At 37.5% G+C, this 23,292-nt stretch overlaps 1 non-coding gene across 1 annotated transcript; it reads right to left on the bottom strand.

Moving 5' to 3' along the window:
- Nucleotides 1-22,274: 22,274 nt before the first annotated feature.
- On the bottom strand, nt 22,275-22,356 carry TRNAS-GCU (transfer RNA serine (anticodon GCU)). The gene has a single exon. It is a non-coding gene; the product is annotated as a tRNA-Ser (tRNA).
- Between the last annotated feature and the right edge of the window lie 936 nt (nt 22,357-23,292).

Genomic DNA, 23,292 nt, shown 5'->3' with positions numbered 1-23,292 from the left:
TCTGCTGTACCTTGAGAATTAATGCAATTACTATTGTTCTTCTATTCAATTCAAGCTTATTCTTATTCTAAGATATTCGCTGCACTTCAACCTGATAGATGTGATGATCCGTGACACTCATCATCATCCGTCCTTATGAACACGTGACTGACAACCACTTCCGTTTTACCTTAGATCGAGCGTGTATCTCTTGGATTCCTTAATCAGAATCTTTGTGGTATAAGCTAGAATTATTGGCGGCCATTCTTGAGAATCCGGAAAGTCTAAACCTTGTCTGTGGTATTCCGAGTAGGATTCAGGGATTGAATGACTGTGACGAGTTTCAAACTTGCGATTGTTGGGCATAGTGACAGACGCAAAAGAATCAATGGATTCTATTTTGACATGATCGAGAACCGACAGATGATTAGCCGTGCTGTGACAAGAGCATTTGGACCATTTTCACTGAGAGGATGGAAAGTAGTCATTGACAACGGTGACACCCTACATACAGTTTGCCATGGAAAGGAGTAAGAATGATTGGATGAAAGCAGTAGGAAAGCAGATATTCAGAAGGAACACAGCATCTCCATACTTTTGTTTGAAATTCCCACCAATGATTTACATAAGTATCTCTATCTTTACTTTATGCTTTATTTATCTTTATATTCAAAAACCATTATAACCATTTGAATCCGCTTGACTGAGATTTACAAGATAACCATAGCTTGCTTCATACCAACAATCTCTGTGGGATCGACCCTTACTCACGTAAGGTATTACTTGGACGGCCCAGTGCACTTGCTGGTTAGTTGTGCGAAGTTGTGACAAAGTGTGATTCACGTTTGAGAGCTCCAAGTCTATTGGCGCCATTGTTGATTATCACAATTTACGCGCACCAATTTTTTGGCGCCGTTGCCGGGGATTGTTTGAGTTTGGACAACTGATGGTTCATCTTGTTGCTCAGATTAGGTAATTTTATTTTCAAAAAGTTTTCAAAAATCTTTCAAAAATATTTTTTTTTCTCTTTTTCGTTTTTCTAAAGATTATTTTCGAAAAAAACCAAAAAAATTTATAAAATCATAAAAACCAAAAATATTTTATGTTTCCTGTTTGAGTCTTGAGTCAATTTTTAAGTTTGGTGTCAATTGCATGTTTTTAAAATTTATGCATTTTTTTCGAAAAATTCATGCATTACATTCTTCATGATTTTCAAGTTTTTCTTGATAAGTCTTCTTGTTTGATCTTTAAATTTTCTTGTTTTGTGTATTTTGTTGTTTTTCATATGCATTTTTGCATTCATAGTGTCTAAGCATTGAAAATTTCTAAGTTTGGTGTCTTGCATGTTTTTCTTTTCTTGAAAATTTTTTAAAAATAAATCTTGATGTTCATCATGATCTTCAAAGTGTTCTTCGTGTTCATCTTGACATTCATAGTGTTCTTGCATGCATCATGTGTTTTGATTCATAATTTTCATGTTGTGAGTCATTTTTGTGTTTTTCTCTCTCATCATTAAAAATTCAAAAATTAAAAATATATTTTCCTTATTTTACTCATAATTTCGAAATCTTTGGGTTAACTTAGTCAAAAATTTTTAAAATAAGTTGTTTCTTGTTAGTCAAGTCAAGATTTCAATTTTAAAAATCCTATCTTTTCAAAATCTTTTTCAAAAATAAAATCTTTTTCATTTTTCTTTTATATTTTCGAAAAAATTTTTATTTGATTTTCAAATTCTTTTTCTTATCTTTATTTCAAATTTTCAAAAACTTTACTAACAATCAATATGATTGATTCAAAAATTTGAAGTTTGTTACTTTCTTGTTAAGAAAGGTTCAATCTTTGAATTCTAGAATCATATCTTTTAGTTTCTTGTTAGTCAAGTAATCAATTTTAATTTTAAAAAAATAAAATCTTTTTCAAAATATCTTTTCAATAATATCTTTTTAATCATATATTTTTCAAATCATATCTTTCTCAAAATCAATTTCAAAATCTTTTCTAACTTCTTATCTTTTCAAAATTGATTTTCAAATCTTTTTCAACTAACTAATTGACTTTTTGTTTGTTTCTTATCTTTTTCAAAATCATCTAACTACTTTTCTCTCTCTAATTTTCGAAAATCACTAACTATTTTCAAAAACTATTTTCGAAAATCATCTCCCTCTTTTTCAAAATTCTTTTAATTAACTAATTGTTTCAAATTTTAATTTTGATTCTATTTCTTCTCTTAACTTTCGAAAATCACTAACTATTTTTCCAAACAATTTTCGAAAATTCTTTCCTATCATCTTTCTATTTATTTATTCATTTACTAACACTTCTCTTCATCTCAAAATTTGAACCCTCTCTTCTCATCTGTGTTTGAATTTTTCTTTTCTTCATTCTTATTCTTCTTTTCTTCTACTCACATAAAGGAAGCTCTATACTATGACATTGAGGATTTCTCTTCTTTCTTTGTTTTCTTTTGTTTCATATGAGCAGGAACAAGGAAAAAGGCATTCTTGTTGAAGCTGATCTTGAACCTGAAAGGACCTTGAAGAGGAAGCTAAGAGCAGCTAAAGTACAGTACTCTGAAGAGGACCTAACTGAAATTTTTGAACAGGAAAAGGAGATGGCAGCCGAAAATAATAACAACAATAATGCAAGGAAGATGCTTGGTGACTTTACTGCACTAAATTCCAAATTACATGGAAGAAGCATCTCAATCCCTGCCATTGGAGCAAACAATTTTGAGCTGAATCCTCAATTAGTTTCTCTAATGCAACAGAATTACAAGTTTCATGGACTTCCATCAGAAGATCCTTTTCAGTTCTTAACTGAATTCTTGCAGATCTGTGATACTGTTAAGACTAATGGGGTTGATCCCGAGGTCTACAGACTTATGCTTTTCCCTTTTGCTGTAAGAGACAGAGCTAGAGTATGGTTGGACTCTCAACCTAAAGATAGCCTGAACTCTTGGGATAAGCTGGTCACGGCCTTCTTGGCCAAGTTCTTTCCTCTTCAAAATCTGAGCAAGCTCAGAGTGGATGTTCAGACCTTCAAGCAAAAAGATGGTGAATCCCTCTATGAAGCTTGGAAAAGATACAAACAGTTGACCAAAAAGTGTCCTGCTGACATGCTTTCAGAGTGGACCATTTTGGATATATTCTATTATGGTCTATCTGAATTCTCTAAGATATCACTGGACTATTCTGCAGGTGGATCCATTCACCTAAAGAAAACGCCTACAGAAGCTCAAAAACTCATTGACATGGTTGCAAATAACCAATTCATGTACACCTCTGAGAGGAATCCTATGAGTAATGGGACGCCTCAGAAGAGGGGAGTTCTTGAAATTGATGCTCTGAATGCCATATTGGCTCAGAAAAAAATATTGACTCAGTAAGTCAACATGATTTCTCAGAGTCTGAATGGATGGCAAAATGCATCCAACAGTACTAAAGAGGCATCTTCTGAAGAAGAAGCTTATGATCCTGAGAACCATGCAATGGCAGAGGTGAATTACATGGGTGAACCCTATGGGAACACCTATAATTTCTCATGGAGAAATCATCCAAATTTCTCATGAAAGGATCAACAAAAGCCTCAAGAAGGCTTTAATAATAGTGGAAGAAACAGACTCAGCAATGACAAGCCTTTTCCATCATCTTCTCAGCAATAGACAGAGAATTCTGAGCAGAGTCCCTCTAGCTTAGCAAACATAGTCTCTGATCTGTCTAAGGCCACTTTAAGTTTCATGAGTGAAATAAGGTCCTCCATTAGAAATTTGGAGGCACAAGTGGGTCAGCTGAGTAAGAAAATCACTGAAACTCCTCCTAATGCTCTCCCAAGCAATACAGAAGAGAATCTAAAAAGAGAGTGCAAGGCCATTGATATAATCAAAAATGGCCGAATCCAAGGAGGAAGGGGAGGACGTGAATCCCAATGAGGAAGACCTAATGAGACGTCCTCCAGAAAGAAAGGAGTTCCCTATTGAGGACCTAAAGGAATCTGAGGCTCATATAGAGACCATAAAGATTCCATTGAACTTCCTTTTGCCATTCATGAGCTCTGAGAACTATTCTTCCTCTGAAGAGGATGAGGATGTAATTGAAGAGCAAGTTGCTCAATATCTAGGAGCCATCATGAAGCTGAATGCCAAGTTGTTTGGTAATGAGACTTGGAAAGGTGAACCTCCTTTGCTCATTAGTGAACTAGATACACGGGTTCAGCAAACTCTACATCAAAAGAAACAAGATCCTGGTAAATTCTTAATATCCTGTACCATAGGTACCATGACCTTTGAGAAGGTTCTGTGTGACCTGGGGTCAGGTATAAATCTTATGCCACTCTCTGTAATGGAGAAGCTGGAGATCTTTGAGGTACAAGCTGCAAGAATCTCATTAGAGATGGCAGACAAGTCAATAAAACAAGCTTATGGATTGGTAGAGGACGTGTTAGTGAAGGTTAAAGGCCTTTATATCTCTGCTGATTTCATAATCTTAGACACTCGGAAGGATGAGGATGAATGCATCATCCTTGGAAGACCCTTCTTAGCCACAACAGGAGCTGTGATTGATGTTGACAGAGGAGATCTAGTCCTTCAATTGAATGGGGACTACCTTGTGTTTAAAGCTCAAAGATCTTCCTCTGCAACCATGGAGAGGAAGCATGAAAAGCTTCTCTCAATACAGAGTCAAACAAAGTCCCCACAGTCAAACTCTAAGTTTGGTGTTGAACTCCCACAACCAAACTCTAAGTTTGGTGTTGGGAGGTCCCAACAATGCTCTGATGATCTGTGAAGCTCCATGAGAGCTCACTGTCAAGCTATTGACATTAAAGAAGCACTTATTGGGAGGCAACCCAATTTTTATTTATCTATATTTCTATTATTCTTTTATGTTTTATTAGGTTTATGATCATGCGGAGTCACAAAACAATTGCAAAAATTAAAAACAGAATCAAAAACAGCAGAAGAAAAAAGCACACCATGGAGGAAGAGCTTACTGGCGTTTAAACGCCAGTAAGGAGCATCTGGCTGGCGTTTAACGCCAGAACAGAGCATAAAGCTGGTGTTGAACGCCAGAAACAAGCAGCAGTCTGGCGTTTAAACGCCAGAATTACACCCCTAGGAAAGCTGGCGTTAAACGCCAGAAACAAGCATGGAAGTGGCGTTCAACGCCAGAAACATGCTGCAGATTGGCATTGAACGCCCAAAACAAGCATGAAAATGGCGTTTAACGCCAGAAACATGCTGCAGTCTGGCGTTAAACGCCAGGATTGCATGCAGAGGGCGTTTTACACGCCTAATTGGTACAGGGATGATAAATCCTTGACATCTCAGGATCTGTGGACCCCACAGGATCACCTCAGGATCTGTGGACTCCACAGGATCTCCACCTACCTCAACTCACCTTCTCTCTTCTTCACACAATCCAATAACACTCTTCCCCAAATACCCTTCACCAATCACCTCAATCTCTCTTCCCCATCACTTCTTCACCACTCACATCCATCCACTCTTCCCCATAAACCCCACTTACCTTCAAATTCAAAATCTCTTTCCCACCCAAACCCACCCTAAATGACCGAACCCCATTCCCTCTCCCTCCACTATATAAACCCCTCTATCCTTCTTCATTTTCACACAACACAATCCTCTCTTCTCCCCCTTGGCCGAAACCCCTACATCTCTCCCTATCCTCCATATCTTCTTCTTCTTCTTCTATTCTTTCTTCTTTTGCTCGAGGACGAGCAACATTCTATGTTTGGTGTGGTAAAAGCATAGCTTTTTGTTTTTCCATAACCATTGATGGCACCTAAGGCCGGAGAAACCTCTAGAAAGAGGAAAGGAAAGACAAAAGCTTCTACCTCTGAGTCATGGGAGATGGAGAGATTCATCTTAAGGGTCTATAGCTCAGTAGTAGAGCATTTGACTGCACATCAAGAAAGCCCACTCATGAACCTCAACAAGAGCATGAGGAATTCTCTCATCAAGAAATCCCTAAGATACCTCAGGGGATACATTTTTCTCCACACAATTATTGGGAGCAACTAAGGATAGGAGCACCAAAATCACTAGGGATCAAGCAACAGAGGCAAGGAAGAGACATAGAGGAGCTCAAAGACACCATTGGTCCTTCAAGAAAAAGGCGCCACCCTCACTAAGGTGGACTCATTCCTTAACTTGCTTACTCTTATCTCTCTATTTTTCGATTTTTAAGCTTCATGATTGTCTATGTTTGTGTCTTTATTACATGATCATTAGTGTCTAGTGTCTATGTCTTAAGGCTATGAATAATTCCATGAATCCTTCACCTTTCTTAAATGAAAAATGTTTTTAATTCAAAAGAACAAGAAGTACATGAGTTTTGAATTCATCCTTGAAATTAGTTTAATTATATTAATGTGGTGACAATACTTTTTGTTTTCTGAATGAATGCTTGAACAGTGCATATTTTTTATCTTGTTATTTATGAATATTAAAATTGTTGGCTCTTGAAAGAATGATGAAAAAGAGAAATGTTATTGATGATCTGAAAAATCATAAAATTGATTCTTGAAGCAAGAAAAAGCTGTGAAGAACAAAAGCTTGCAAAAAAAAGTGGCAAAAAAAGAAAAGAAAAAGAAAAAGCAAGCAGAAAAAGCCAATAACCCTTAAAATGAAAAGGCAAGGGTAAAAAGGATCCAAGGCTTTCAGCATCAATGGATAGGATGGCCCAAGGAAATGAAATCCAGGCCTAAGCGGCTAAATCAAGCTGTCCCTAACCATATGCTTGTGGCATGCAGGTCCAAGTGAAAAGCTTGAGACTGAGTGGTTAAAGTCGTGATCCAAAGCAAAAAGAGTGTGCTTAAGAGCTCTGGACACCTCTAACTGGGAACTTTAGCAAAGCTGAGTCATAATCTAAAAAGGTTCACCCAATCATGTGTTTGTGGCATTTATGTATCCGGTGGTAATACTGGAAAACAAAGTGCTTAGGGCCACAGCCAAGACTCATAAAAGTAGCTGTGTTCAAGAATCAACATACTTAACTAGGAGAATCAATAACACTATCTGAACTCTGAGTTCCTATAGATGCCAAAGCTGTTCAGAAGCAAGAAGCTACAAGTCCCGCTCATCTAATTAGAACTAATATTCATTGATATTTTGAGATTTATAGTATATTCTCTTCTTTTTATCCTATTTGATTTTTAGTTGCTTGGGGACAAGCAACAATTTAAGTTTGGTGTTGTGATGAGCGGATAATTTATACGCTTTTGGCATTATTTTTAGGTAGTTTTTAGTAGGATCTAGCTACTTTTAGAGATGTTTTTATTAGTTTTTATGCAAAATTCATATTTCTGGACTTTACTATGATTTTGTGTGTTTTCTGTGATTTCAGGTATTTTCTGGCTGAAATTGAGGGACCTGAGCAAAAATCTGATAGGAGGCTAACAAAGAACTACTGATGCTGTTGGATTCTGACCTCCCTGCACTCGAAATGGATTTTCTGGAGCTACAGAACTTCAAATGGCACGCTCTCAACTGCGTTGTAAAGTAGACATCCAAGGCTTTCCAGCAATATATAACAGTCCATACTTTGTTCGAGTTTAGATGACGCAAACTGGCATTCAACGCCAGTTCCATGCTGCATTCTGGAGTAAACGCTAGAAACACGTCACAAACCAGAGTTAAACGCCAAACAGACGTTACAACTTGGCGTTTAACTCCAAGAGAAGCCTCTGCACGTGTAAAGCTCAAGCTCAGCCCAAGCACACACCAAAGTGGGCCCCGGAAGTGGATTTCTGCACTTAGACTTATTTCTGTAAACCCTAGTAGCTAGTTTAGTATAAATAGAACTTTTTACTATTGTATTAAGTGTCTCGGAGACCATTTTGTCTTTTGACCACGTCTTGGTTATTTTAGTTCCCTCTCTGGGGCCGAAGTCAATGAACACCATTATCATTTATGTATTTTCAACGGTGGAGTTTCTACACATCATAGATTAAGGTGTGGAGCTCTGCTGTACCTCGAGAATTAATGCAATTACTATTGTTCTTCTATTCAATTCAAGCTTATTCTTATTCTAAGATATTCGCTACACTTCAACCTGATGGATGTGATGATCCATGACACTCATTATCATCCGTCCTTATGAATGCGTGACTGACAACCACTTCCATTTTACCTTAGATCGAGTGTGTATCTCTTGGATTCCTTAATTAGAATCTTCGTGGTATAAGCTAGAATTATTGGCGGCCATTCTTGAGAATCCGGAAAGTCTAAACCTTGTCTGTGATATTCCGAGTAGGATTCAGGGATTGAATGACTGTGACGAGCTTCAAACTCACGATTGTTGGGCGTAGTAACAGGCGCAAAAGAATCAATAGATTCTATTCCGACATGATCAAGAACCGACAGATGATGAGCCGTGCTGTGACAAGAGCATTTGGACCATTTTCACTGAGAGGATGGGAAGTAGCCATTGACAACGGTGCACCCTACATACAGCTTGCCATGGAAAGGAGTAAGAATGATTGGATGAAAGCAGTAGGAAAACAGAGATTCAGAAGGAACACAGCATCTCCATACACTTGTCTGAAATTCCCACCAATAATTTACATAAGTATCTCTATCTTTACTTTATGCTTTATTTATCTTTATATTCAAAAATCATTATAACCATTTGAATCCGCCTGACTGAGATTTACAAGATGACCATAGCTTGCTTCATACCAACAATCTCCGTGGGATCGACCCTTACTCACGTAAAGTATTACTTGGACGGCCCAGTGCCCTTGCTGGTTAGTTGTGCGAAGTTGTGACAAAGTGTGATTCACGTTTGAGAGCTCCAAGTCTATTGGCGCCATTGTTGATGATCACAATTTATGCGCACCAGCAGCACTGGAGAGCATATGGAGTATGGTGTTCTTCAACAACGCTAGTGCATCGTAGGCTCTCCTTCAGACTCGACCGATTCGGTTCGGTCCGGTTTTCACCGGATTTGTTCGGTTTTTACCGATTCGTACCGGGTTTGACCGGTTCAGTACCTTAAGTGGTCCAAAGGTTGGATCGGACCGGTATTAGGTCCGGTTCACTGGTTTTCGGTCGAACCTGCCAGTCCGGTCCGGTTTGGATAACTATGGTTGACAGCATTGTCATTTAGTTTTTCTTTCCTTTTGTCATCTTCATTCCATTCTACTTTCAATTGGGGAGAGACAACACCACCAGTACCATCCTTTATAGGAACTTGAGGACCATTTATGATTATCTTCCACATGTTGTAATCCACTGACTGAGAAAATATCTTCATTCTTTCTTTTCAATAGTTGAAGTTTTTTTTTTGAAGAATGGATATCTGTTGTTGGACTGTCCTTCTATCAGAATATAAGCCACTGAATTTGAACTCATGTAGTTCACCATCATGATCTTTTCCTCCAAGCTATGAAGCTTGATCTCTTTGAGACCAAGCTCTGATACCAATTGATGGTTATTAGTGGCTAAGAGAAAAGGGGGTTGAATCTTAACCCTCTTTCTCTGAATGTTACTTTCTGTTTTTTAGAATAGCTCCAGGAGATATTTTTACTTTTTGTCTCATGACTAGTCAAGAGACATTTTCTTTTTGCCTCGTAACCGGTAGGAGATATTTTTCAATTTTATCTCCCACGAATAGAAACAGTAAAGGAGTAGAAGAGAAAGAGAGACTCACACCTAGAAGTATCCTGGTTCAACTGCTCAGTGCAATGCAGCCTATATCCAGTCTCTATCACAACTATGACGGAATTTCACTATAATCAAATTGATTACAAACACCAATTATCCCTAGGAACTACCCTTCCTATCCGGAACAAGTCCAGAATCTATCCCTAACCCTGAACTTGACTTGGTCACCTACCAAATTTTCAAGTGCTAAGTGCTAACCCAACTTGCAAGGGGATCCCCTCAGGATCATGACAACAAAACAGAAATACATACAAAGAATTTCTAAGATAATAATGGCTTTTTCTTTAACTCTATGCCTTTTTTCACTCATTGGATTTTTCTTACAAAATATTACAATTTGCCTTTTACCAATGAAACACAGACAGACTCACTGAGAAAAAGAAATATTCAATAAAAGCCATGAAGGAGAAGAATAAACAGCTCCAAGAGCTATGGGAACCCGAACATGTGCTCTCACTCCTTGTCTCAAGCCTTGGCCGTTCACCCTTATTATAGAAGAGGAAGCTTCCAAGGTTGAAACGGTTGAACCAAGCCAATCTTCTTCTTCTTCAAACCAAAACTGGTTCGGCCAGAGAGAGAGGAGAAAAAACTGAACGCTAAAACCAACATGCAATTACCTCTGTGTCATTGACGATTGGATTTTTGATGGTATAGAATCTTACAAATGAATTCTCGTTGCAAGTATAGTTTCTAAACCAATCAATAATCCTTTCATACAAAAAGTTGTTTGTCACTAGTACAAACCCCTAAAATTTATAAACCGAAGTATTCAAACCTCGGGTCGTTCTCCCTAGGAATTACAATAAAGTGTCTTGTTATTGGTTGTGAGTTATTTTGGGGTTTTGATAAGAAGCATGAAAGATAAATGACAAGAAAGTAAACTAAGGCCTAAAAAGATCTTGGCAAGGGTTGGTGGTCAAGGATCTCTATCCTAATTACTAACCACAATATGAGAATTGGCAAGGATTAATCCCATTAAATCATCCTCTAACTAGTAGTAAAGCAAAGTCAAATGAGCTATATCAATCCTAGTCTATAAGTCCTAACTCTCCACCAATTCAATTAGTGAGAACTAGAGTCAATGGCTTCCAATCATCAATCACTTGGACATTAGTAACTCAAGAGCTCCTAAGTTACCTTTCCAAGCCAAGAGTATAAAATTCTACTCTAAAATCCAACCAAGCATTTCATCAAACACTTGGAAGGCATAAAAGAAAAGCATAATAAATTGACAACAAGAATTAATTCTAACAACAATCAAATGTAAAGAATTAACAACAACAATTAAAGGAAGAAGGATCTACATGAATTACCTCTTATTGAATTGAAAGAGAAAGGAAGGAACAAAAGTAGATCTACAACAAAGCATAAGAACAACATAAAGGAAATTACAACAAAAGAATAGAAGAAGATGAATGTAGCAACAAGGAAATGAAGAGTAGAAGTAGAAGAATGAATAAAATCTAGATCTAAGAACTAAACGTAATCCTAATCCTAATTCTAGAGAGAAGTGAGAGCTTCTCTCTCTAGAAACTAACTCTAAACTAATCCTAATGTGTGTGTAATGAATGGGATCCCCTTTTCTCTTCAATCCTTGGCTTTAAATAGCATCTTTGGCGCCAAAGTTAGTTAGGATTGGGCCCCACAACCCTTCAGAATTCGTTGGCCACGTTTTCATTAAAAAAATCATAAACCAACACCGACGCGTACGTGCACATCACGCGTACGCGTCCATGGGATAATTCGCAGGTGCGCGCAAGTGCCAGGTGCGCGCGCGCGTCCATGGGCGAGTTCAACTTCTTTGACTTTTCATGATTTTTCCACTTTGCATGCTTTCCCTCTTCACTCCTTTGATCCATTCCTAGCTCTTTTCAATCTGAAATCACTAACAAACATATCAAGGCATCTAGTGGAATCAAAGGGAGATTAAAACCATCAAATTAAGGGTCTAAAAGCATGTTTTCACATCTAAGCACAAATAAGGAGACAATCACAAAACCATGCTATTTCAATGAATAAATGAGGATAAAAGGTTATAAAATCCCCTAAAATCAATACAAGATAAACCGTCAAAACGGGGTTTGTCAACCTCCCCACACTTAAACCAAGCATGTTCTCATGCTTAAACCAAGAACGAAGTAAAGGGTATGGTATTTATTCAATGGAACTAACTAAATGCAATCTACCTATATGCAACTATCTAAATGAATGCAATTGCTTGGTCAAAATAAATCAATTCCCAAGAAGCATATATGCACAAGGGCTAAGGACTAGCAAGTCTAATCCACAATTGAATTGAGTTATTAAATATTTTTACAAACTTGCATGAAAATTATGATCATAGGTGGAAACATGTAATTGAGCATCAAACCCTCACCGGTAGTGTTTGCACTCTATTCGCTCAAGTGTTTAGGGTTGATTCACTCAATTCTCTCCTACTCATGCTTTCTAAGATTTGTTTTTCTTCTAACAATCGACATATATTTCATGCATGCATACAAGTATCAAGAGGTCTTTTCTTTGGTTGTAATGGGGCTAGGGTCAAGGTAGGATGCATATATGGTTAAGTGAGCTTGAAATTTGAATCTTTGATAAGCTTAAGCTTCCCACCTAACCTATGACATCCTATACAATTTCAAAGCTAACCTAACTACCCATTCTTTACTTTTTCACATACTCATGTATCCCTTTTCATTTCTCAACACTTATGCATTGATCTTATTGAGCTTCGCTTTGGGGCATTTTGTCCCCTTTTTATTTCTTTCTTTTTCTTCTTTTTTCTTTCTTTTTCTATATTTCTCTTCTTTTTTTTCTTTTTCTTTTATTTTTCTCATTTTTTTCTTTCTATATACACAAGAACATCAATGCATAAGGTCTATACATTTAATCAATACATGAGCATGTACCCCAATTCCCAATAATTTCAATAAAAATACAAACTACCATTTTATTCCCCCAATGTCCCAAGATTTCCACACTTGAATGATACTCACACACACTAGCCTAAGCTAATCAAAGATCCAAATTAAGGACTTTTATTATTTTTCGCTTTAAGGCTTGTAATGTGCTAAAATTAAGAACAAGTGGGTTAATCGTAGGCTCAAATTGGCTAACAAAGGAATATAAAAGGGTTGGCTATTTGGATAAGTGAGCTAATGAAATGATGGCCTCAATCATATAAATGCATGTATACACAAAATAATGGACATAAAGAATCAAACAAATCAAAGATTACATTCATAGAAAGAGAATAATATACACAAAAAGGAAAATAAGTGGTTATAGGATGTAACCACACCATTAGGCTCAAATCTCACTTGCTTGTGTTCTTAGCACAAAAATATGATCCACAATATATATATTTCAAGCAAGTTCTATGAAAAGTTTTCACTCAAATCAATTAAGGTGCCCTATAGATAGAAATCTTGAAAATTTTCATTATTTTGACTAAGCTTATTGTGTATACATATGCAAAAATTAAGAGAATGCAAGTAAAAATCCTAAAATCCTAGAATGAAATGCAAAAGTGTTGGGATTAGAAACTTGTCACCCAAAATCGCCGAACGGTCGGACGACCTCCCCACACTTAAAAGTTTGCACCGTCCTCGGTGCACTCAAAGATGAGCAAGGGGGTACGACGACTCTCCGGATTGCTACGTATTCTTAGTCTTGCTTCCGTTATTGCTTGTGGTGCATTCATCATGAAAAACAAAAATATAACACCATAAGATGAGAAGATATAAAAGCAAGGAAGCATACATTGTTGGAATGAGGTAAATCACTAGAATTGAGTGAGTGAATTAGTGTGACATTAAGAAATATTAGGTGTGTGAATTCTAAATTGCGCGATTTAGAACACACATTAGCATAAAAAGCTATGTCACCAAAGAATCATGCACTTTACTCATTCTAGTATGCTTGAGATGCTTTAAGTAAACTTGTAAGGTAAAACAAGCATTAAAGAAGCATGAAGCATTCAAGTCAAACACATATGGATGCATATGATCATGAAATACCATGCATTAAGGTAAATGCACATCATCATCCATCATCAAGAGGTTGCCTAATCACAAAATAAGGCTCAAATCACATGGTGACCAAATCATGCAATTCAAAAAAATTACAAGCTCGAAGGCAATTCTCATCACTTGGTATTTTTCAAAAGATAAGCATGAAAAACTCAAGACCAAGTAGCAAAATATAACCTCAATCATAGGATCCAACAAAGATTATCTAAAAACATTAATGCTAAATTAGCATTTAGGCAATAAGGGGGAAGCAATGCATAGTAAACAAAGTCAATAATCCAACACTTATGATGAAAAGAGAGAAAATAAAATGAAAACTAAACTAAAACTAACTAACAAACTAACTAACTAACTAATTAACTAACTAAAATAAATGGTTATCAATGGTGTTTGGAAGTGTTGGATGAGGGATAGGAAGAGGGAAAAAGAAAGGAGGAGGAAAGAAATAGAAAGAGGAGAAGAAAAGAAATGTGGTGAAGGAAGGAAATCCACGCGTACGCGCGCATGCCGCGCGCGCGCGGATGGTTTATTTCGAGAGTGGCGCGTACGCGTCATGTGCGCATGCGCGCAAGTGGGGTTGTGCCAAAGGCACAACGTTGGCGTGGCGTAGGCATAACTCTCTGGAAAATGTATGGAATGTGGAACTTCTCAATCCACGCGTACGCACGCATGGCGCGCGTGCGTGGATGGTCCAAAATGCATGATGTGCGCGTACGCGTGGATGGTGCTCTGTTTTTCAAAAAAAAAATTTTTGCTATGTTTTTGCACCAATCCAAGCATTCTAAACCTCCAAGCATCTACCAAAATACCATAAAACCTTATTTGACATGATAAAATACTAATTAAACTCAACCAACTAATCTAAACATGAAATTAAACTAGTTCTACCAATATGTACAAAAAAGAAAATGAAAGGATTTTACCATGGTGGGGTGTCTCCCACCTAGCACTTTTGTTTATTGTCCTTAAGTTGGACTTATGGGGAGCTTCTCTCAAGGTGGCTTGTGCTTGTACTCATCTTGGAACTTCCACCAATGCTTGGACTTCCAATAAGCTCCATCATTCAAGATTAATATCTCCAAGCTTTGATGGAGTTCTTCACAAACCATGGGCTCCCAATGTTGATCCTCATGTGTTCCCGGATCCCATATTTTGTCTTCACACCCATCTCTAAGTTGATTATCATTAATCCATGTGGGTGGTGAGCAAGGTGAATTCTCAACAAAGTGACCAAACATTCTTCTAGACCCATGTACTCTAGTTATACACCAACCTTTGCTATCAAGCTTTGGACATGTGACCATAATGAACCTAGAATAATGCTTCCAACCACTAACCATCTCCTTTTTACTCTTAAAGCCACAAATATATCTAAGTTGACCATCCGTTTCAAGCAAACCATATTCAAGGGGAATAATAAAGCTTGAGAATAAGGAATTTACCCACTTGAATGAGAGAGTGGATGGTGGTGGCTTGGGGAAAGGTATTTCCAATGTGCTAGTAAGCTCCACTCCCTTATTTTCTTCCTTGTCAATCTCCACCTCTTCATAAACTTCTTCATTCTCAATCCTTTGTTCATCAACTTCATCTAACTCTTCTCTATCACTCAAGTCATAAATGGGAGGTTGAGAGAAATCTACCTCCACATCACTTTCAAATTCATTGGGAGAAGGTTCTTCAAATTCAAAAGATTCTTCACCAAGAAGATTGGATGCATGATCTTCATCACCAAGGGAACTCAATTCTTGCTTCACTCCTTCCAAGTCTTCATATAGGATATGCCATGGAGGTTGTGCACATTCCTCCTCAACATCAACTTCAATCTTCTTGGAGGAGTTTTCTATAACTCTAGGTTCCCATGGAGGTTCCGCATCTCCTAAGTCTTCAACCACTTCTTCCTTTTCTTCAATAATCATAGGCTTCTCCAATTGTTCTAATACAAAGTGGCATTCCTCCTTTTCCACCGGAGTTTCCAATCTCTCTTTCATTCTATGTTCCTCTTTAGATTCTCCACATGTAGCCATGGGAGTTCCTTGAGTGTCCAAAAGTTGGGATGCTAGCCGGTTTACCACCTCATCCAAGGCGGTCATGAATTGTTGCACATCCCTTGTCATCTCCTCTTGTCCTTGAAGAAGAACACCGAGGGTTTCATCTATTAGAGGTTGGGGTGGATGGGAGGGTTCATCATATTGGAGAAAGGGTTCATTATAGAAAGGTGGTTCTTCTTGGTAAGGTGGTGGTGTGTATTGAGGTGGTTCTTGGGAGTAGTAATCTTGGAATTGTGGTTCCATATATGACTCATATGGTTCAAAAGGAGGTTGATATGGTGGGTAAGGATCATGGTCATATGGAGGTGTTTGTTGAAAATAGGCTTGTGAGTGTGGTTGAGGGTCATGTTGAGGATATGACTCATAGGCATATGGTGGTGGTTCTTGAAAATCACAAGGAGATTCACCATAGCCATTGGATTGATATGCATCATAGAATGGCTCTTCTTCATAGTGCATTGGTGGAGGTTGTTGCCATGAGGATTGATCATATGGCTCCTCCCACCTTTGGTTGTCCCATCCTTGATACACATCTTCATTGTAGCTCCCATCACCTACAACATAGTTGTAATCACACTCATAGCCAAAATGAGAATTCATGGTGAAAAGAGAAAACAAAAATCAAAAGCTAATAGAAAATAAGAGAAACAAAATTCTAAAAATTGCAAACAAAGCAAAAAAACAAGATATTCACACTATTCACATATGTACAATAACCAATAACACAACACCATTGCAATTTCCCGGCAACGGCGCCATTTTGACGATTGGATTTTTGATGGTATAGAATTTTACAAATGAATTCTCGTTGCAAGTATAGTTTCTAAACCAATCAATAATCCTTTCATACAAAAAGTTGTTTGTCACTAGTACAAACCCCTAAAATTTATAAACCGAAGTATTCAAACCTCGGGTCGTTCTCCCTAGGAATTACAATAAAGTGTCTTGTTATTGGTTGTGAGTTATTTTGGGGTTTTGATAAGAAGCATGAAAGATAAATGACAAGAAAGTAAACTAAGGCCTAAAAAGATCTTGGCAAGGGTTGGTGGTCAAGGATCTCTATCCTAATTACTAACCACAATATGAGAATTGGCAAGGATTAATCCCATTAAATCATCCTCTAACTAGTAGTAAAGGAAAGTCAAATGAGCTATATCAATCCTAGTCCATAAGTCCTAACTCTCCACCAATTCAATTAGTGAGAACTAGAGTCAATGGCTTCCAATCATCAATCACTTGGACATTAGTAACTCAAGAGCTCCTAAGTTATCTTTCCAAGCCAAGAGTATAAAATTCTACTCTAAAATCCAACCAAGCATTTCATCAAACACTTGGAAGGCATAAAAGAAAAGCATAATAAATTGACAACAAGAATTAATTCTAACAACAATCAAATGTAAAGAATTAACAACAACAATTAAAGGAAGAAGGATCTACATGAATTACCTCTTATTGAATTGAAAGAGAAAGGAAGGAACAAAAGTAGATCTACAACAAAGCATAAGAACAACATAAAGGAAATTACAACAAAAGAATAGAAGAAGATGAATGTAGCAACAAGGAAATGAAGAGTAGAAGTAGAAGAATGAATAAAATCTAGATCTAAGAACTAAACGTAATCCTAATCCTAATTCTAGAGAGAAGTGAGAGCTTCTCTCTCTAGAAACTAACTCTAAACTAATCCTAATGTGTGTGTAATGAATGGGATCCCCTTTTCTCTTCAATCCTTGGCTTTAAATAGCATCTTTGGCGCCAAAGTTAGTTAGGATTGGGCCCCACAACCCTTCAGAATTCGTTGGCCACGTTTTCATTAAAAAAATCATAAACCAACACCGACGCGTACGCGCACATCACGCGTACGCATCCATGGGGTAATTCGCAGGTGCGTGCAAGCGCCAGGTGCGCGCGCGCGTCCATGGACGAGTTCAACTTCTTTGACTTTTCATGATTTCTCCACTTTGCATGCTTTCCCTCTTCACTCCTTTGATCCATTCCTAGCTCTTTTCAATCTGAAATCACTAACAAACATATCAAGGCATCTAGTGGAATCAAAGGGAGATTAAAACCATCAAATTAAGGGTCTAAAAGCATGTTTTCACATCTAAGCACAAATAAGGAGACAATCACAAAACCATGCTATTTCAATGGATAAATGAGGGTAAAAGGTTATAAAATCCCCTAAAATCAATACAAGATAAACCGTCAAAACGGGGTTTGTCAGTCATCCCTTCTCACCAAGCTTCATCAATCCGGGCCTTCCATCTTGACATGCTCCCCAAGAAGGATTTTTGACCCTTGATGAGTTCTTGATGCTTGACAGCTCCTCCTGCTCTTATCTTCTGCTTCTTCCTCCACGTAGCTACAGTAGCTACCTTCTGTGGTGGTTGATCAAAAGTAGAGACGAGCCATGCTTCCAAGGGATCTTCTTCCTCTGACTGAGATGGATTTTTTCCAATTTCGGATATGGAGAGCTTGAGACTTCCTCGCCACTTTTTACCATAAGTGGCAAAGATCTCAGCCATACCTTACTGTGGATCTTCTTTCTGCTAATTCCATCATCACAATGGCCTCTTGCTTGCACATAGCTTCACTACTACAGAACTTTACCTCTGATAGCTTACTTCTTCTTCTTTCCTATGACATGACCGAAAAAAAAGAGAGAGAGGAGAGAGAAGATACAAAGCTTTTCAAAGTACAATTAAATGAATTGAAATCCCACTCACATTACATAAGGAGTGGAGTAACGTGTGGAACCATCAATGCAATTAACTCCATTTAATTTTCTTTTTCAATTACCAATACATGGAGTTTAATTTAATTAAAATTTGAATTCCATATTCTATGGAAGTAGGTAACCGAATGGTGCATCAACAAATTGGACCCCTTTGTTTTATCATCACCGTATGACTTCTTTCAATGCAAATAAATTGAATTGAATTGATTTATGGTTACCAAGGCATAAGGTCATGTGTCAGACTTTTGATTACCAAGGAATAAAGTTAATTGAGTTGAAATTTGAATTTCAATAACCAAGGTATGGAGCAACGAAGCATGCTTGAGATCCTTGGGCTCCATTCTTTGATTTATCAACTTTGGTTTATGGGCTTTTGATTTGGACTTATCTCAATCTCAAAATTCGGCCACTTATATTTGAGTTAATTTTGTCCAAGACTGAATTTTCTTCAATGATCCATTTGGGCTTGTGATTTGAGCTAATTTGGTTTTCTTTATTTCAAAGCAGACCCACTTATATTAATTTTGCACATGGCTTGATTAATAACAAGTGAGGCTCATATTGCCTTTTGACCCAATATGAAACTAAATTGTTTGCCTGCACACTTGAACAAATATATCAAACAACCCATTGGAATAATAGGATTGATACACTGTTAATCAATGGCAGACTGGTCAGGAATCAAGCTAGAATAAAAATTGTAATTATAGAGTTCTATAAGGATTTATATCACCAAGAAGATTCTCCAATGGTGGGATTCAGGGACAGTCTGGTGGGTAGGATAGACCAGGAAGATTCTGTGAATTTGGAGACGTTGCCGTCGACTGAGGATATCAGAGAGGCTGTGTGGGATTGCGAGTCTTCTAAAGCACCAGACTGTGATGGATACAACATAAATTTCATTAAGAGGTGTTAGGGCGAGATTGGAGCTGAATTCACGACAGTTGTGATGAGATTCTTTCAGACATCCAGGTTACCGGCTGATTTCAATGTCACCTGGGTGGCGCTGGCAACGAAGTTCATTGGTGCAAGGGAGATTAAGGACTTACGACCTATTAGTATGGTTGGGTGTGTATACAAGGTTATTTCCAAGGTGCTGGTTAGGAGGATGAGATCAGTGATACCAGAGTTAGTAGGGGAGACTCAAAGCGCATTTGTAAAGGGAAAAAAATACATGATAGGGCACTTATCGCGTATGAAACTGTAAACTGGCATAAACTGAGGAAAAAAGAGGCTGCAATAATCAAGTTTGATTTCCAAAAAGCATATGATAGAGTCAAGTGGAGCTTTGTGGACACAGCAATGCAAAAGATAGGTTTCGAATATAGATGGAGATCATGGGTTATAGAGTGTGTGGCCACAGCATATATGTCGGTTTTGATAAATGGTTCGCCGACTAAGCCGTTCAAAATGAAAAGAGGGCTGAGACAAGGTGACCCACTTTCTCCTTTCTTGTTTGTCCTGGTTATGGATGTGCTGCATGGAATGGTTGGAGAGGCAGTGAGGAACGGCCGTATATCACCTTTGTTGGTTGGGAGAGATAGTATAGAGTTGTCACATCTACAGTTTTCTGATGATACAATTCTATTTTGTCCATTAGAAGAGGAGACTATCAAGAATTACAAGCGACTCCTGAGATGCTTTGAGTTGATGTCCGGGCTCAGTATCAATTTTGATAAGTCGAGCTTGATTCCAATAAATTGTGACAAACAGTGGATCCAGCGTATATGCCGCTTGTTGGGTTGTAAGCGTGATTCCCTTCCAGTTAAATACCTGGGAATTCTCTTAGGAGCAAATTCGATGTTAGTGAAGACCTGGAAGCCTATAATAGACAAAGTGGAGGAGAAGCTCAGCATGTGGTGCTAAACAAAGCTGAAAAGTTGGTGCTGATCAAATCAGTTTTAAATAGTCTACCAGTATATTATTTGAGTTTGTTCAAGATGCTGAAAGCTGTTGCTGAGAAACTAATTTCACTGCAGAGAAGGTTCCTGTAGATTAAGGAAGATGGTAGTAATGGGATGGCATTAGTAAGATGGGAAGTGGTGCAAGCTCCAAAGAAACTTGGTGGGCTGGGAGTGGGAGATACTATGATTCGTAACACAGCTATGCTGTTTAAGTGGTGGTGGCTATTTGCGAAGGAAGAGTGCCCGTTGTGGAAGAAAGTGGTATGCTCCTGCAATAATCTAAATCCTAATGAGATTCTCTCAACTCAAGTGCTACCTACTAGAGGCGGGCCCTGGAAGGATATATGCCAGATGCAGATAACGAATCAACATATAAGGGAGAAGATGGTTACTGGCTTATCTATAGAGATTGGTGATGGGTGACGTACTCGATTTCGGGAGGATGTTTGGTTACTTGGTGGATCTTTGAAGGATCGGCTCCCCAGGTTTTTCTCTTTTTCAAACCAATGTGGATCTGTTATAGGGAATTGCGGGGGTTAGAGTGGATTTGGAACTTCTAATGGCGGAGAGAGCTCTTTCAATGGGAGCTAGAACTTCTGAGTCAATTACATGAGGTATTGAGACCTGTGAAACTAGTAAACAGAGAGGATAGAGTGGTATAGAAATATGATAGATAAGGTGTTTATTCAACTAACTCATTTGTGCAGGTTTTACAGTAGAAAATTATCCCAGAAAAGGTTACCAGCTACAACTTCACTAAGACTATCTAGAAAGGTTTAGTGCTACCAAGAGTGAAATTGTTTACTTGGTTCGTCCTGTTAGGCAGGGTGAATACAAAAGAAAGGCTAAACCGGTTTGGAATTATCATCCAGGAAGATAATGTATGTGTTTTATGTAATAACGATGTGGAATATGTCCACCACTTGTTTCTAGGCTGTGATTTTGCTTGGCAGGTGTAGAGTGCTTGGATATCGATGTTATGCTGACAGTGGTCCTTTCCGGGTTCGATGAAAGAACATTTTCTATGTTGGACTGAGGAACTGAGGAGAAAGGTGGATCAAGAGCAACAATTAAGGTGCTTCTGCGCAATCATTTGGAACATCTAGCTGAAAAGAAATAGAAGAATATTTTAGAATAAAAGCAAAGGTGTGGAAGAAATAATCAACATGACCGTAGTGAGCTTCAACGAGTGAAAAAATGTGGATTCCGTTAGTTGTTGATGACTATGCCAAAGATGATATAGAATTTCTTTTTGTGATATCTTGTACTTTCTCTAAGTGATTGTTGTTGAGCTCCTTGCTTCAAACAAAAAAACTCATTGCTTTCGTATGCATTCTTTGAGCTTTAAATAGTTTATCAAAGGTAAGTATGTGTATTACACAATAATTATTGTGATTTCTTATTAGTTGTATCTTGTATGTGTTAGGCCGAAATCATTCTGCACGTAGAATATAATAAAATCCTGATATATCCTGCTGCTTTTGCACTAGAGGGGCTACATATATCTTCAACTGCAACACAAACAAAAGATGGTCCATTATTTCCCGTGCTTTTGCCAAAAATTTAGTGCAAGTAACTAACTCAACCCTTCCTATGAGTAAAAATTAAATAAACAGAAGAAAAATATAGAAATTTATATTTAACAAACAAATATGTATGTCTTCATAAGAAATGATAAAGAATAACGACCTTAGATGCACATATTCGTGTGTGACTTGTAATTTACAAATTATGATCTGATGTTACATTGAAGCTAATTGTATGATGAGGAGCCCAATGGGCCAAAGTCCCTATTGACTAATGATTTAGTTTGCAAAACAAGATGTCTTATTTTCAGTTTGATTGCATTATTATATTAGCTGCAGATCAGAGGTTTGCGGGGCAAAATATTAAACACATCGTCGCCTGAGAGATTCGAACTCTCGCGGGGAAACCCCATGTACTTAGCAGGCACACGCCTTAACCACTCGGCCAAAGCGACTCTTGTTCATGTTTCGAACATATTAATTTACAAGCTAAGAAGCTTCAAACCAAGTTAAAACCATATATATAAAAGTAAGTTTAAGTTTACCTAAAAATTAGCCCTAGGTATTAAAAAGAAGCCCTTACTAGTTAGGTAAATGAATACACATTTTTGCTTGTTAGGTATCAACTTTCCTAATAACTATGTATAATACTATGTTTATGGTTATAATTATACAAATACTAGGCTAAGAATAACATCATCTAATTGTTAGAATAAATACACACAGTATCATCTGTTTCACCAACCTTAGATGATACTCTAAAAATATATATTCTTTTTCAAGAAATAATTAATTAATTACAAAGGTACTTGTTATGTAACCCTATTTTAGAGGAGTAACAATTAATTAATATCATTTTTGCTTTTGATATCCATGGGCCATGTATCCATGCATGCATCTCTTTTATTCAGCTGAACCCGTGAATTTGTGTCAGACAAAGAACACGATGACGTTTTGTAGATATTTTACACAAGGGGACAAACCACTGAATAGGGAGATTACAATGCAGTGAATCAGTGATGAGGTACCCAGGTTAATTCAAATGGATTTTCCCCCTTAAACTAAATCAATAAGGCACAAATACATATATAATAATATATAATGAACATAAATACAAAGTTATGCAGTGTATGTCTGTATTGTGTATAGTTCATCAAAGTTGTGGAGGCACACGTGCAATGTGTAGCTTTATGAACCACTTTCAGGTTGATTTCCATTAACATATCCATACATATTATTTAGTAGTAGACATGCCAACAAATTAATGTTTTAAATTAAATAATTACAATTACCGATGGCTTAAATTAAAGGAGTATCTATCTATGCATGTGCAATCTCAGAAAGAGTCAAAAACAAATGCAGGCACGGAACATTCTGATTTGTACCAATAC

The sequence above is a fragment of the Arachis stenosperma genome, chromosome 1 (assembly GCF_014773155.1).
Source record: "Arachis stenosperma cultivar V10309 chromosome 1, arast.V10309.gnm1.PFL2, whole genome shotgun sequence".
NCBI classification, from domain to species: domain Eukaryota; kingdom Viridiplantae; phylum Streptophyta; class Magnoliopsida; order Fabales; family Fabaceae; genus Arachis; species Arachis stenosperma.
This window is presented reverse-complemented; position numbering and strand designations above follow the sequence as displayed.